Raw genomic sequence first — 15,964 nt, 5'->3', positions numbered from 1 at the left:
TACTTGGGTGTAAATCTAACAAAACTTATATAGGACTTACATGCTAAATTCTACACAAAGCTAGTGAACAAAATCAAAGATCTAAACAATGGGAGAGACATACCATGTTCATGGATTGAAGACACAATTAGCAGAGATGACCTTCAACCGGTGAAAAAACAGTAGTCAATCCACACCACAGAGTTAACACTCAGCAATGAAACAGAATGAACTCCTGATACAGCAACAACCTGGATGGATCGCCAGAGAATTATGCTGACTGAAAGAAGCCAATTCCAAAAATCTACAAACTGTATGATTCCATTTATGTAACATTCTTTAAATGTCAAAACTACAGACATGAAGATCAGTGACTGTTGGGATGAAGTTTGGGTGCAGATGGATGGGAAGTAGGCTTGCTACAAAGGACATATCAGGATCCTTGTAGGGATGGAATGTTCTGTACTCTATCAATGACAACATCCTGGTTGTAACATAGTCCTGCAGTTTTTCAAGATGTTTTCATAGGAGGAAGCTGAGTCAAGGTACACAGGATCTCTCTGTATTATTTCATACAACTGCCTGAAAATCACCTCAAAATTTAAAAAAATGTCTTCAAGGGGGGAAAAGTCATGAAAAAAAAAAAATAATAATATTAAATAAAGAAAGCTGGTGGCCTGCTCCCACTTTCAGGGCACAGATAGACAAAATCACACAGTGTGACACATAGCCATGATGAGATTCAGAAGAGATTAAGGACAGCAAGAAAGCACTTTGGGGGGCCAATGCAGAAATCTAAGTGAGAACTAGACATTAGCTGATGTCAACAAATTAAAATTAAATTGCTTAGAGTGATCATGGTCTTGAGGTTGAGAGATGAGGGAAAGTGTCCTTGTTCTCAAGAAACACAGGCTTAAGTATTTGTGGGTGAAATTCATGATAGACACATAAGTTATGTAAATAAAGAGAGATATTACTTAAATAGAGAGAGATACTGCCAATGTGACAAAATGGCAAGGAAAAAAACATGCAGCAAATCAAGGTGAAGGGTATGCAACTGTTCACTATACTATTCTCCAGAAAATATGACCATTTTTAAAAATGAGGTTGGATGAAAAGCAGTCTTTTAAGTTCAACAACCATCCACTGGGTTTATCTGTACTTCTATAACAGTATGTCTCCTTTTCCTTTCACCCTTAAGCACAGATTCAGATGATGCTAAGTTTCCACGGTCCTGAATGATGGCAAAAAACCTCTCATACAAGAGCCGAAGGGCCCCTTGGCCCCAAGAGAGACAGCCTTGGACAGATGTGGCCTCAATCTCAAAATGACAGTGAGAATTCAGAATCAGATGGTCATAAGTAACTAGAGATGGACACAATGAGAGCTATGATGGAGGAATCCCCAGCTCTGAACTCTCGGTCCTCAGGACCACCCAATCCCATGGTCCTCAGGACCTCCACCAGCCCCATGGACCTCAGGATCCCCCAATCCCATGGTCCTCAGGACCTCCACCAGCCCCATGGACCTCAGGATCCCCCAATCCCATGGGCCTCAGGACCTCCACCAGCCCCATGGTCCTCAGGACCACCCAATCCCATGGGCCTCAGGACCTCCACCAGCCCCGTGGTCCTCAGGACTGCACAATCCCATGGGCCTCAGGACCTCCACCAGCCCCATGGTCCTCAGGAACTCCACCACCTCCATGGTCCTCAGGACCTCCACCAGCCCTCTGGTCCTCAGGATCTCCACCAGCCCCATGGTCCCCTGAACCGCCCAATCCCATGGTCTTCAGGATCTCCACCAGCCCCATGATCCTCAGGACCTCCACCAGCCCAATCCCATGGTCCTAAGAACCCCCAGCACCATGCTGTTCTGCCGCATACAAGCTGATGTCTCAGCCATCAAGCCATAGCAAGCCCTGCTGAGCTTGCAAGGGTTAACCATATCCCAGGACACAGCCAGCACTCAGTAAACGCTAGCTGCCTGAGAGCAATGAGTGAGGGAGTGAATGAACAAACAAAGGAAGAAACAATGGAGTCACCCTCTGACAAGGCCTCACACAGAGTCAATAATTAATGTCAGTCCACCCACCATCATCACCCTCAGGTACGTACCTTTTATTCCCAGCAACCAGCCTGAGATCTAGGAACTGCTGGCACACCACATCTCATTCATCAGGCTGGGACGAGAACAGCATCGTGGAGATGGAAGCTGGTGATGTTTGTGGTGGGAGGAGGGTAGCAGGTGAGGTGGGGGGCGGGGGTCGTGTACCACAGGGCCATGAATTTAGCCAGGGCCAGGGCCCTGAAGTGGCCACTGGCCATTTGTGGCAGGACAGATGCATCAACTAATCAAGAGACCCAGCTTGTGGCTGGAAAACAAAGCCACACTCTTGCTCTCAACTCTTCCATCATCATCTGAATGTGAGTTATGTGCCTCCAGGCACCAAGGATACCATACAACACATCCAAACTTCTCTCTAAAATCTAGCCATTTTTTTAAAAAGACAGTTCCCACAGAAAGAATTTGTGAACATGATCTGAGCAGCCTGGGCAGAAGCAGATAAGTGGGAGAGGCGACTCTTTTCTCAGCAGGAGTCTGATGGATGCTCAACATTTTTATAAGAACAAAACTCTCATTTAAATATCAGACAAGAGATTACACATTGCTAGTTGATCTGTATAGTGACTGGAATCCATTCTGAGAGAAAGACAAAGGAAATAATTCTTGACATTTTACAGTGTGGACTTCAAGGAACCCCACAACACACTCTGTCCAAAATGAATATTCTTTTGTGCTACCGAAATAGTGAAGTAACAGTTTTGTATTCCCAACTCTTGTCAGGGAGCCCTCATGGATTCCTAGCAGGCACTGACCATCAACTTTCTATAATACAACAACTTAAAATATGGCTACTTTCCAAGAAAATAACAGTGGGCTAGATTCTCAAGCCTGTAAAAGAAGTGTCAACTGCCCTCCTCTGAAAGTTCATGGAATACACTGCAAAGCAAAACTCCCAGAAAGAAGAAAATGGTGGCCCTGGGCGGGCCGGGGGGTGGAAATTAATGAAACCCTGGGAAAATATGCAAGCACCTCCCTCTCTTCTTGTAAAGAACCGGCTTCTCAAATGTTTCCACTTAGCTGTGGAATTGTTCCTCCTCTAGTGAAGGCTTACAGTAGGGAGGCTCCAGAGGCAGAGGCCTTGACCAAGGTCACACAGGCGTCCCTCAGCTCCTTCCAAAGCCCTTATCACATGAAGATAGAGGAAGCCTTGGTTCCTGTCCTTGGAAGAGCTCAGACTTTTGTGAGGAGAGATACAAACAACACGTACATGGCCCAACCCCAGAGTACATCAGAAGACCAAGGACATGCTAACTGGGCATCAGAAGGGCAATGTGAGCCTGTGACTGTCAAGCTCCCTCCCAGAGGACATGCGCTTGGGTAGGAAGAGCCCGGGGCCCCACAGACCCACCTCCTTCCCAGGAGCTCTACCTCAGGGAGCTGGGCTAGCATGGCGAAAAAGCCCTCTGGATTCAGTTCCTAGAAAGGCTGAATGACAAAGTGAAAAGAAGAGTAACGACAAGATACCTAGTATGTACACGCATGCCAAGTTGCTTCAGTCGTGTCTGACTCTTTGCGACCCTACGTACTATATAGCCCACCAGGCTCCTCTGTCCATGGGATTCTCCAGGCAAGAATACTAGAGTGGGTTGCCATGCCCTCCTCCAGAGAATCTTCCCAACCCAGGGATCAAACCTATGTCTCTTACATTTCCTACATTGGCAGGAGGGTTCTTTACCACCAGCGCCACCAGGAAGCCCAGTGTGTACATGACATTACATTTACCCCAACAACCCAGGGAGGTCCTTTATACCAATTCCCCGTGTTCAGCAGCACTTCAGAGGAGCAAGGTGTCTGTCCCAGGGTCACACAGAGAGGCAGGACCCAGGCTGCAGTGTTCACTGCAGAGCCCACTCCCTTTTTGCCCTGGCCCCAGAGTAAACAGGCAAAACCATGCCATTTCCAGCAGCATCAGAAGACACAGAGAAGCTGATATCCTAAAAGTGCACGGGCCTGACAACAGACAGAACGCATCAGAAACAACCAGTGAAGCCAAATGGAAGGAAGGAGGGAAATGCAGGGGTCGAGGGAGAGCAGACAAGAAAGATCACTGTTGGCCAAAAGTCTTCGTCAGCTCCAGCCCGTTAATCCAACTTATCTTGGCAGTGAAACCTGAGAGCTGAGCCTGTCTGGACCCCACTAGAACATTATTAGTTGCAGAGCTGAGTTCAGCCCCGACAGGTTCTAGCTGGACACTGGCCAAGATTCCTGGTCACAAAGCCTCCCAGAGCCAAGGTCAGCATGACAGCAGCTCCGATGCACGTAATCCCATCAGCACGTGGCAGACCACAGGGCACAGTGCCAGGCCCTGACCCTGGTGCCTTTGTGAAGACCTCACTGGGCAAGGGCCTCGCTCACGTCCACCCACTGTTGGCCACAGGACCCAGGAGCAGGGAAGAAAACCTGGCCCTTCAGGGCACAACAAGCAGTCTAGGTAGAGGGGCTGTGTCCCAGCCAGGCCTGCACATACCTCCCTGTGGGCTACACACAAAATCAGTGACCAGCGGATCCCCAGCAGGCCAGAGCTCAGAGGCTGCTTCTTTCACCTTCTGAAAGCAGCAGCTCTAATAAGAATCCAGCCCAGCAGCTAGGAGCTCATGCAAGCATGGCCATCACTCTGCAAGGCTATAAGGCTCATCACTGTGATAACTGTGAAGTCAAGGCAGAAATATGGGAAATGCTTAGGGTAAGATATAGGCTTGGGAAAACCATCAGCATAAAAAGTACATACATACACACACCACACGTCTAACACTGTGTGCTAATTCACTTCAGTTGTGTCCAACTCTTGTGACCCCATGAACTGTAGCCACAGCCTGCCAGGCTCCTCGGTCCACGGGATTCTTCAGGCAAGAATACTGGAGGGGGTGGCCCATATCCTCCTCCAGGGGATCTTCCTAACCCAGGGATCAAACCATTGTCTCTTCGGTCTCCTGCATTAGCAGGTGGGTTCTTCACCACTAGCGCCACTTGGGAAGCCCAAACCTCAAACTCTTACAAAAACCAAGCCGGAAAGAGGAAGATGATCACGTATTTGTAAGTGTGAGAATGGGGGAGCTTTTATAAATGTTTAAACATCATTTAAGTCTTGATAGTGTTTCTAACAAGAAACATACTCTATAAAAGTGCATTATGCTCTTACAGATGACCTACAGTTTGGACTTTTTTGCATTTAAATGGGCGCAGGGAGGAGCAAAGAGCAAAAGAAGTCACTCTCTTGTTGCCAGTCACCCATCTCACCCAAAGTCTTCATCAGCCTGGCCAGCCCTCAGCCCAAAGACTTTCCTATTTGTTATGCTAAGAGCCACCTTCCTCAGGGGCCTGTGCACAGCTGCCCCGCCCCTCCACAAGCCAGCAGGGCAGCTCAGCAGCAGCCGATGCAGGCGGGCGCCCCGGGGTCGGGTCGGCTCAGCCCCACACCCCTAAAAGCTGGGTGCACACTCGCTTCTCCTGCAGGTCAAGGCCCACTGTCCCCCCACCTGACCTTCACTCCTGTCCCCCCACCACGCTGGTACGCCCCTTATTCTGGGCCACAGGATCTGCGGGGCTAAAATGTCTTCAGGCTCCACAGTTCTCTGACCACCTAGCCCAGTAAGCTGTCCTTCCTCTGTGGTTGCACCCATGCACATTTCCTGTGTGCAGACTGAGCTCCCTACCCAAGCCCCCACTGCTCCAAGGTGGCCAGCACTCATGAGACCTGCCACCCCCATTAGCATGGAAGGCTAAGACTTTGACACAAGGTTCCTAGTTTCTGGAGCTGAATGCTGGTGTCCTCTTCTTCCTCTGCCTTCCTCAATCCCTTCCCTCTTCTGGAAACACAAAAGGCAGCTCCTGCCCAAGGCCTCTGCCCTCACTGACCCTCCATCCGATGGCTCCTTCCCCAAGCACCCAGGATTCACTGACTCTGATACATCCTTCTGCCCATCATCTCCCTCCAAAGAAGCCCCACCAAAAGCCCAGTGCTCAGGGCCTGAACCCGGCCTGAGCCAGGAAGCCTCTATAACAGGGGACAATATAAGGATGAACCACCTCCTTTGAAGCCCAACCAATTCTGCAAATGCCCACACTAGAAACGATGCCAGCAATTCTGGTCCAACATGTTCCAGCACTGGGGGTAGGGCCTGCTAGTTGGCATTCCTGACTTGAGATGGTGAATACATTCTTAAAGGGTAAAAATTAACCAGCGTCCACCAGCATCCGGTCCAGCGGGCTCCATGTACTGATCAGAAGAGTTGCTTCCCAAAGGCACAGCCACCTTCATCGCCATTTCATCAAGGCTAAGCCAGAGCAGGGCCCAGGTCTGTGTTGTTCCCGAGGAAACCTGGAGTAATTGCACTCATACATCATAGGTTCTGGCATGCGGGTCCCAGACTGAACCATTTATCCAAATTAAAACCATTCTCCAGAAACAAAATCAGACCCTTTTAATTGAAAAATAAAACCAAGCAAACCCTAAAGCCTCCTTTTTTTTTTTTCTTAATGAAAGACATTCTTCCTGCTTTCTCATTCCATTAATCACTGAGTTTATACAATCTGTCAAAATAGCTTGGTAAAAAGTCTTCTCTTCCTTTTCCTGCAGGCCTGGTTTTTCCCAGCAGGCGCCAACCCGGCCAGGAGTTCAGGCACGCGGGTGAGCACGAAGAGGATTCAGCCAGCACGCCGTTTCTCAACTGCAATTTGACCTTATATCTCAAGGGACTTCCAAAAGCTTGTGTTCACTTCTAGGTATACACCCCAGAGAAGTGAGAGCAGGGACCCAAACACATACCTACACACCCATGTTCAGAGAAGAGTTACTCGAAATAGCCAAAAGGTGAAAGTAACCCAAGTGTCTACCAGAGGAAACCTGGATAAAGTGGTCTTTAAGTACAATGAACTATTCCAGAAGGAAATCCTGGTACATCCTACAACATTGATGAAACCCGAGGACATTAAGTAAAGTGAAATAAGCCAGTCACAAAACACCAAATATTGTATGATTCCACTTCCATAAGGCACCTAGGGCAGTAAAATTCATAGAAATGGAAAGCTGAATGGTGGGTGATGGGCTGTGGAAGGAAGAAAGAGGAGTTAGTGCTTACTGGGGATGGAGTTGGTTTTGCAAAATGAGAACAGTTCTGCATATGATGATTTCACAATATCAAAGCACCAATGCCACTAATGTACACTTGAAAATGGTTATGTTACGTGCATTTTCCCACAATCAAAAATAGTTTATGTTCTTTGACCTTAGAAGTCCTTCCAAGAACATGACTGGCCAGGATCTTGCCCAATCTCTATGCAAGAATGCACACAAGGCTGCAAGTGACCAGAGGACTAATAAATGGTCATCACGTACATACTGGGTTCTGTACTGTGTGAATGAATTCACTTGTGTGAATGCGGAGTTAGTTACAAGTGGGGAAGTGCTTACACTGCCGCACTGTTGCTAATACGTACGATCTCAGATTGGTAAACTTGAAAAACATAGAATGCACACAGCATACAAGAGGGTGAAAACACTGCTCCATGGGTGGCACTATTAGTCCACATTTCCTGCATTTTTAACATTTCTCCCTTTTTTCTACGTGTACAAAAAATATATTACACAAAAACTACTTTGTAGAAAAAGAGTCAAAAATTAATTTAGGAAACCAAGTCACATCCATTACCTGGGAATCCCCTCCCACCCCCTGAGCAACATAGATGACAAACGTCCCCTCCCCTCCTAGGGCAGGACAAGAGAAAACATGCGCCCGGCCAGCTGAAAGCCAGTCCTGCCTCACTCAGCCACCAGTGGACACAAGCAGAGGTGTGTCCCCTTTCCTCCACCCCCAGCCACTTCAGATCTTTCCAGAGAAGACAAACTGGAAACACACCTGGCCAAGATCTAAAGGAGACTCCCACATCCCCCACCACCTCCTCCAGTTATAACAAAGGATTGCCCCCGACAGGGATCAGATAGGGACTCCAAGAATGCAGAAGTGATGTTTCAACAGGAGCCCCAGGGTGGGGGCGGGGGGTGGGGGGAGCAGTGACAATTCGGCAGAATGAGAGTGAGCAGTGGCCCAAGAGCCAGCAAGCAGAAGGGACAGACACCCTGGGCCACACAGGAGACCCAGTCATCAACAAAACAGCACCCAGGAGGAGCGCTGGTGTGAGCCCCTCGGAACGCAGTGACGTCCCCAGGCTGCAGGTGGGGAACCAAGAGGGCAGCCTCGGGACAAAGGGTGCCTTTTACCCCACATCTGTGGCTGCCAGAGCCTGGCTCTCTCCTCCCAGCACGCTGCCTTCACCGTACCTTTGATGTGCGTCCAAAATCACCAGTGGTGAGGGGTGAGCACTCAGGGAACCTCTGAGAAAGGTGATGGATTACGAGCGGAGGCGAGTCAATGGAGCCCTTTTGTTCCCGCAGCCAGCGCCGCAGCCCTGTCGTCGTCGTCCAGGAGGAATGTGTACAGAACGCAGACGCCCCAGCTAATGGCCCGGCTTGGCCCTGGGGCGACATGCATGGCCAGATGAAGGCTGCTCCCCCACGCCCTGGGAGGCTCCACAACGAGTGAGATGCAACACAGAGCAGCTGTGGGCCAGGGTAATGTGGGAAGCGGATTCCCAAATCCTCCAGTGTGAAAAGCCCGGCTCCCAAGTTCCCGGGCCACAGCCGCCTCTCCCTGGAAGAAGAGCGGAGCAGGGTACTTGGCACACAAAGCCTTTGCCTCGGCCCCTCTCAGGAGCCTTGGCCATCTTCCACTGGGGCACCTATCTCATGAGTGTCTCTTTAAAACTTTAGGGTTTGTTGTTTATCACCAGTTTTGGAAAAGCTACACTCAAGAGGTACCAGGTCACACCGTGATGCTGCCACCCACTGAGACACAGTGAAAAGAGATGAGACCCTTCCCACCTGAGATAAGACTCAGCCCACAGGTGCAAGCTGGGCGGAGTGGCACCAACTGTCTGGAATGAGAATTCCCACAGATGTCACCTCCGTCTCAGAACAGAGCCAGGCCTGTTCTGTACAGCCAGTACACCTTAGTACAAGGTGTACTAAGTGCTATCAACTCCCCCAAGGAGAAGAGGACGAGGAAGGCAGGCAGCTGGCCACATGCCACAGTCACAGCCCAGGGAGGAAGGAAGAGGGACGAAGGCTGTGTCCGAGGAAGCAGCTGTGGCTGGAACCCAGGCCAGCTGTGGACAGTGGGCACCCGAGAGCTACGGAGCTTCCGCCAGGCACTTGAGGCAGGTCGAGAACCAGAGATCCCTGGGTTCCACTTTGGGACCCCCCCCCACAACACCACACCACCCCCTCCTTGCACATGCTCAGGCCCCCGTAACCAAGGGGACACGTGACTTCTGTGGGTGAGGGCCAGGCACAGGCTCTGTCCCCAGACAGACCTGAGTTACAACCAGCCCCATGACACAGGCAGGTGACTTAAGCTTGCTGAGTCTCAGTGTACATTCCGGAAAACAAAGATAAAAATATTTTCCTGCAACGTTGGGTGATGATCTATCTGATCGTGGAAAATAAGCACCCCCAGGTGCATGGGTGACCGCACCATCAGAAGAAGGCATTAATCTTGCAAGGTTACCAGGCTGGGAGCGGGGGAGGGAGGTGGCAGAACAAGGGCAAAGCCTTCTCTCCCAGAGTTGGTGTCTCTGGGGAGCACCCCCTTGGCACAATCAGGAAATGATCCACAAGAAGGAATTTTCCTTAAACATAAATTTTTCAGTAATTTAGCCCATTTGGGACCAAACATTAATACCAGATCATTGTCTTCCTTTTTTAAAAAATAACATAACTCTTTAAATGTCTAGGGGTCATTCTGATGACTATCTTCCCCTCAATGACACCGTAGGGCATTCTGACGGCTCCCAACAGTGAGCCCAGGTGGCAGTCATCCTCACTGGCTCCTCCCTCCTACCCAGCAGAGGAGCCCCCAGGGGGGTCTGGGACAGTAGGTGGGAGACATCCGGCCTCCCTGCACCAGGGACAGGCATACAGTTGGGACCCCAAGTGCATACAGAGCAGAACAGAGAGGTGTCCCCACAGGAGGGCCCAGTTCATGGATCTGGCAAGACACCTGGCTGACACACACCAAAATGAAGGTGGGGGGGCGGGGACAGGTGCTCACCAAACACATTCCTAAAATTCAGAGTGCAATAGGAAGCTCCAGAAACCTGGAGATTCTAGTTTGCCGCTTTTATGGGAAAAGAACAGACAAGAAGCAGACAAGTGTTCCCACGCTGAGTCCACTTACAAATACAGAGTGGCGAATCTGCCTGGTCTGAGGCCTCAACATACTGGAAGATTCAAAACATCTTCTGAGCCTAAGAGAAGATAACTCACATTCAGCAGCATTTAGACTGATTTTTAACGTCTAGGTGTTTTAAAAAGCAGTGAGGCAGCACGGAGACTACATCCCCGCAGTCGGACAGTCGGGGTTTGAATATTAGCTCCACATGGACATCCCTGGGAAGATCGGGTCACATCGCACCGTCTCACACCTGCCTCTGCTTAGCCATGAGGGTTAACAGAAGCAATTCTTTCCATAGCTAGAGCAGCGCTCAGAATCTGGACAATAATGACGACAGTAAGATTCTAAAAACATTTGCTAACAGCCAGAAAAAGGTAGCTATTCGGAGTTAACAAAATGCCTATTGAACAAACCGACTAGCCAGACCTCTTGTTCTGGATTAATAGAGACAACTGCAAAGGATTCCAAGGGAACAGGGCCAGCCCTAGGTCATTGATGATCCCCCTAACTCACCGGGTCTCACAGGAAAGAACCTGGGGTTCAGGGTCTGCATACCTCAGGAACCCCATTACTCTCCAGCTTCTGCTGCCAGCAGACTCTTCAAACCCAGTCTCAAAACAGTCCTTTCTAAGACAAAGCGGAACCAAGGTAAGGAAGCCTCTCTACTCCGGGAGCACTAGGTGGATGGGATACAAGGTAACTTTCTACCCGGGGGAGGCTGTTTCTCTAGCAGGAACACCCTGCCCCTGGCCTCCATAAGAGTCTGAGGGTGTAAGTGGAGGAGTCAGGGCAGGGTGTGGTTGGGAGACAAAAGGTTGTCCTCTAGCATGGTGGTGGTTTACGCCAGGCTGACCCTAGAGAAGGAGTACTGCAGGCACGGAGAGCCAGAGGACTGGGTCTGATCTGGTCCCTAAACATTCTGCCCTTTAACAAACATACTCATCTGTAAAATAGGCCTTGGGCCTTGCGTACAAGCTGCCATTGCCACATGGTGGGTCAGAAATCTCTCCCCCCTCAATCTTTCCCCTCTCTGTTCTTGCTTTGTGCCTTCCTCCCAGGCCATTTTTAATCCCATCAGTAATACCTCCTGCAGCCCAGGAACAGACTTCGACCTGGTGACATTTAGCTCCCAGGGTCACTTTTGCAAATAGCTCCATTTAAAACCAAGAGGTGCCAAAGCTACATTTTTATAAAAAGCCGAGTCAATTTGCATCCAGGAGTGCTCCCGGAGGCTACTCCTTTTTCTGTCTTCTCCGTGGTTTGTAAAGAAATGATTCATCTGCTGCTGCTGATAACTGTGACACCTCGGCTGAGAAATTTGCTGTCAGGACATGCATCCACTTGACAGACAAGTAGCAGCAACTTCAGGGCCCTGGAATTTCACTGTCCTGGACAAACCCTGGGCTTCACCCCCATGTTGATTAAGCAACAACTTGGGCAAGATATTTAACCTTTCTTTGCCTCTCAGTTTGCACATCTGTAAGATGGAGCAATTATCCCAGCTCCCTCCAAAGGTTGTTATTTAAGAGAATGCAATGCATGTATGCAAAGCATTTAGCACAAGCAAACATGTAGGATTTACTATGACCGTGTTGTTACTTTGCCTCTGGGGTCTCTATTACTTTGTAAAATTACTAAGATTACTATTACTTTGTCTTTGAGGTCAGGAGTCTGGCCTTCTGCCAGTTCCCACAGTCAGCTCCCTGTGCACTGAGTTCCCCTCATTCCCTGCAGACTGGCCAAGCCCCCACCATCCTCCAGCTGCAGCGACTCCCTCGCCCCTCCAGGCCTCTGCACAGAAATGCCTTTCTTAATACTTGTCGATTGATTTGCAAATATAACCTCCCAGGCCCTAAAGAGGGGAAGAATCACAGGGACATAAATACCTCTTTCAAAAGGCAATGATCTAAAGCACTTCAAAAAAATAGTATCCACTGAGCACATATACCAAAATGCCAAGATGGTTAGTTCTGAAGGGCTAAGTGATATGGATGCAATGACAATTTTCAATCAAATTTTCAGTATATTTAGAGTCCTCCATGATCATGGGCTCAGGTTAGAGAGAGAGACTATGGGGGGTGGGGGGGACTGCCAGCAGATCAAAGTGTGTGAAGGACAGGGACACCCTAGGGGTCTGGGGGTGCTTCTAAGTGGGCAGCGACCTCCTTCAGTAGTGGTCTCCGAAGGCCCCACATTCCATGGGCTTTTATTTTTTAACCAGCGCTGTCTCAAGAATTGGAGTGGAGCTCTTCAGCCCCTTCCCGCCACACAGATTTTCAAATCACTTCAAGCAAAAGACCCCGGCTCATTTATCAGACCCCGACGGCGCCCACCGAGTCCCAGACCCTCCCTCTTCCTGCCTGTCAGCTACAGCGCCGGCGTGCCAGCAGGCACGTGCCACAGGTGGCCTCGGCCACGCACGCCCCCGGCCTGGTTCCCGCTCCTTCAGAAGTTAGGAAGGAAGCACCAAGGGACCCCCTGCTTCCCGCCCAACACAGGGAAAGGGAAAAAGAAACGCACCGGAAAGCCTGCTTGCAAAGAGCCGGAGAAGGGTCCTGAGCCTTCTCATTGCAGCTCCAAGCTCGGCTCTCCGCTGCGGAGTCTCAGGACTCGTCCTAGAGAGCGAAGTTCACCCGGGCGCCGCCGCAACAGTGCCGCTCTGGCCCGCGGGCCCCCGATCGAGCTGGCCTGCTCCCCGGCTGCATCCGCCCGCCCCAGCGCTGTCCCCGCGCCCCAGTCCCCAAACAGCGTCCGGGACCCTGGCCGATCCCGCCCGCGCCCTCGCAGCGTTCACCAGCCTCCGTCCCTAAGTCCTGCTCCCTGGTACCCCGGATCCCGGCCGAGCTCTCGGTCCCCGCTCGCCCCAGCTCAGGTCCCCGCGCGCGCGGAACTCCGTTTGCCCGCGCGCCCCGAGCCCCTGGAGCGGACGCTGGCGCCAGCTCGAAACAAAGAGGTTGGCGGTGCGCTCCCCGCTCCAGTACCTGGGCGAGCGGCGGCGCGGTCGGTCCCGCGGGGCGATGGCCGCAGCAGGCAGGGCTCCGAACAGCGCAAGCAGCGCGCGGGCGGGCCCGTCCTCCTGGCTCGCGGCCGCGCCCGCCGCAGGGCCCCCTCGAGGCGGCACGGGCAATCGCCGCCGCCGCGCCCTGGCCGGCCGGTCACCTGGCCTCATCGCCCTAACAATGCGGCGCGTTCCAGGCGCGCCCCGGGCCCCGTGCGCCTCTGGGACCTCCCTAAGTTGGCCAGGTGGAACCGGGAATTATTAGACCCGTTGAGCAGCCCAGATTCAAAGTGTTCAGGGGGCTGGTGTGTTCCGGATGGGCAAGCGATTTCCTGATTCCTGCACAGCTGGTTCATTTTTTCGTTAATTCATTCATTCGGCACTGTAAGTACTGTGTGTAAGAAAGCAAAATTTCGCTGCCTGCCTGTAACTCACAGAAGTAAGCTACCGGGAGTAATGCAGACATAAAGGAACAAGGCAGTGACAGAGGCTTTGGAAGCCCTGGAAAGTCCGACCAGTGGAGGGAAGGAGTGGGGAAAGATTTCAGAAATCACCTCTTCTTAAAATGAGGAGAAGGAAATGATAACCCACTCCAGTATTCTTGCCTATACCGTGGACAGAGGAGCCTGGTGGGCTGCTGTCCATAGGGTTGCAGAGAGTCGGACACGACTGAAGCGACTTAGCATGCATACATGCATTGGAGAAGGAAATGGCAACCCACTCCAGTATTCTTGCCTGGAGAATCCCAGGGACAGAGGAGCCTGGTGGGCTGCCGTCTATGGGGTCGCATAGAGTTGAACGCGACTGAGCGACTTAGCAGCAGCAGCAGAAGCTTCTTAAAATGAAAGGGGAGAAATGAGCAAGAAATGAGCAGGCCAGGAGTGGACAAGAAGAAGGCTGCAGACAGAGGATCCAGAGGAGGAAACACAGATGGATGCCAACACCCCCAAGACAGAGACGGCCCCTCATCTGTCCCTCAGACTTGACTTCCCTATTGGTGAAATGTGGGGAGTGGACTGAATGCTCTTGAATTCCCCTTGTAAGACATATGCCCGTGTGCAGAATTAGAAGTGCTATTCCTCCTGTACAAAAGAACAGTTTCATCGGCACTTTATCTTGTGAACACACAAAGACCCTGACACAAAGAAGACTTTCCAGGAAGGTACTCCACTCTACATCCTGCAGAAGCTATTTAAGATTGTATCTGTCACTCCGACCAAATGTTCTTGGACTCTCACCTGAAAAAGTGGGCATATCTCAGAGTGCAATTACCAGGAACTGTCCCTGATTCAGAAATGAAGTACCTTAATCTACCCCGGCCTTTTGGGTCCAGCTCTGCCCATCCTGCCCATGCACAGAGCAGAAAAACACAGCTTGTCAGGACCAGTAGAGAGACTCAACAAGAAAATCATTCATGAATGGACTTCTTTCAAAGTAGCCAGCTGGGACTTCCCTGGTGGCCCAGTGATTAAGAATTCACCTGCCAGGGCCTCTCTCCCATAGAGCTGTAAAAGTGAAACTGTTGGTGGTTCGGTTGTGACTCTGCAACCCCATGGACTGTAGCCTGACAGGCTCCTCTGCTCATAGAATTCTCCAGACAAGAATACTGGAGTGGGTAGCCATTTCCTTCTCCAGGAGACCTTCCCCACCCAGGGTTCGAACCCAGGTCTCCTGTGTTGCAGGCGGATTCTTTATCATCTGAGCCACCAGGGAAGCATAGAGCTGAAGGAGGTCCCTTTTCTCCTCAGCCAGGACTGGAGGCCAAAATCAGCCCTTGAGAGTCATTGTCGTTGGGGCCGCCATGAGCTGGGAAGCCGTGTTTTCCTACCCCAGACATTTGTAGAAAAGAAAAAAAAAGAATCTGCCTGCCAACCACAGGCTCGACCCTTGGTCCAAAAAGATCCCATATACCACGGCCCAACTAAGCTTGTACACCACCACAAGTACTGAGCCTGCACTCCAGAGCCCGAGAGCTACGGAAGCCCGTGCACTTGGAACCCATGCTCCACAACAAGAGAAGTCACCTCAATGAGACGCCTGCACAGTGCAACTAGAGAATAGCCACCACTCATCACAACTAGAAGACCCATCGCAGCCAAAAATAAATAAAGTAGCCAGTCATCAAAAATTTTGTGGCCCTGGATCCAAAGTAAGCCTGTCCAGGGAGGAGACACAGCAGACCTTTTGTTTCATCCCTGAGGACCAAGGCCAGGTCTGCTCAAATTCTACTCCCATCATTCACCATCTCTTCAAAAGGATTTGACCAATCCCTAGAGAGATAAGAATGCCTTCCTCAGTGATCAATGCAAAGAAAGAGAGAAAAACAGTAGAATGGGAAAGACTATAGAGATCTCTTCAAGAAAATTAGAGATACCATGGGAACATTTCATGCAAAGATGGGCCCAATAAAGGACAGAAATGGTATGGACCTAACAGAAGCAGAAGATATTATTAAGAAGAGGTGGCAAAAATACACAGAAGAACTGTACAAAAAAGATCTTCACGACCCAGATAATCATGGTGTGATCACTCACCTAGAGCCAGACATCCTGGAATGACAACTCAAGTGGACCTTAGGGAGAATCACTACAAACAAAACTAGTGGAGGTGATGGAATTCCAGTTGAGCTATT

General features: G+C 50.6%; 1 protein-coding gene and 1 non-coding gene across 5 annotated transcripts in view; one reads left to right on the top strand and one right to left on the bottom strand.

Moving 5' to 3' along the window:
* The window catches only part of TNS3 (tensin 3), a 222,572-nt gene extending 209,129 nt beyond the window's left edge, over positions 1-13,443 (bottom strand). For 2 of the 4 annotated variants that reach the window (XM_025291331.3, XM_045166422.1), the window contains exon 1: positions 13,316-13,443. The gene's annotated coding sequence lies outside the window, so the exon portion shown is untranslated. Of the gene's footprint in view, positions 1-12,854; positions 13,031-13,315 lie in introns of those variants that run through there. The other 2 variants (XM_044946771.2, XM_045166423.1) reach the window with 2 other exon arrangements.
* Positions 13,444-15,033: 1,590 nt separating this feature from the next.
* LOC112586698 lies at positions 15,034-15,171 on the top strand. The gene has a single exon (XR_003111191.2). It is a non-coding gene; the product is annotated as a small Cajal body-specific RNA 20 (non-coding RNA).
* The last annotated feature ends 793 nt before the right edge of the window (positions 15,172-15,964 follow it).

The sequence above is a fragment of the Bubalus bubalis genome, chromosome 8 (genome assembly GCF_019923935.1).
Source record: "Bubalus bubalis isolate 160015118507 breed Murrah chromosome 8, NDDB_SH_1, whole genome shotgun sequence".
Taxonomy (NCBI): domain Eukaryota; kingdom Metazoa; phylum Chordata; class Mammalia; order Artiodactyla; family Bovidae; genus Bubalus; species Bubalus bubalis.
Note: the sequence above shows the minus strand (reverse complement) of the source record. Positions and strands in the feature narration are given on the sequence as shown.